Source organism: Corvus kubaryi, unplaced genomic scaffold (assembly GCF_017639235.1).
Source record: "Corvus kubaryi isolate FWS band 111438036 unplaced genomic scaffold, C.kubaryi_AGA036_p1.0 37292, whole genome shotgun sequence".
Taxonomy (NCBI): Eukaryota; Metazoa; Chordata; class Aves; order Passeriformes; family Corvidae; genus Corvus; species Corvus kubaryi.
The window spans coordinates 1,678,230-1,679,119 of record NW_024581091.1 but is presented as its reverse complement, the minus strand read 5'-3'; positions in this window follow the sequence as shown (position 1 = coordinate 1,679,119).

The window sequence follows — 890 nt, the reverse complement described above, 5'->3', positions numbered from 1 at the left end:
ATCCATTTCATTCAGCTACAAGGGATCTTCTAGTTACTGAATTAGGGAGAGGCGAAGTCAGCCATCTCTTTGGAAGCGAAACTTCAAACTGAGGTTTGAGGAAATGTGTAGCCCTTTGCACTTGAGTCAAGAGCTACCGTACAGACCTACAGTGTCCAGCGAGTTGTTTGCTTAAAAGAACCCACAACAGATGGGTGGAACTGAGTGTCTGGAAGTCTCTTGCTGTCCAAGGATGCTGTGCTTGTGTGACAAGAAAATCTGATTTGCTGCAGGGCAAGGGCAAAGATAATTTTTATTGTTGATCCTGCACAGCCACGTCTGCTCTTCAGGATGTTCATCATTTGGCTTTTGACCTAATGCCCTCACCATGAAGTTACCTTGGTTTCACTGAGCATGCCTGGATTTCTGGTCCCACGTTTTATTAATAAGTTATGCCTCTAGATTTTTCTTGACCTTCCATTGACAATGTTACTTTGAGAGGAGTCCATCTGTGTCCTTGTCACCTGTAGCTGCTTCAGCTAAGACTTGAGGGAGGAGCCTCATGTTCTTGCACAATTTTCTGCACACAGGACTGATTTGGCAAGGTATTTTTGATATCCCGATCAGTATCCAGGGATAATGTGATGGTCATGCCTTCTTGCACAATTCCTTCCTCGTTCCTGAACGTTTTGTTCTCTGTGACTATTGTAGAAAGAACGATAGCTCATTGTGGTGTTATCTATTGTGCACTTATGGAGCTTTGGAGTGTTTTACACTGTCTGTGATGGGGAGCTTCCCGTCTGCTTCTGGACTTGGCTTCCCTCCTCCTGCCCACCTCCTAGTATGCCCCTTTTCCCTCAGAGCAGTAGCAGATGTTATTCTGAGTTTAAGAAGTTTTCCTTGGTAAGTCC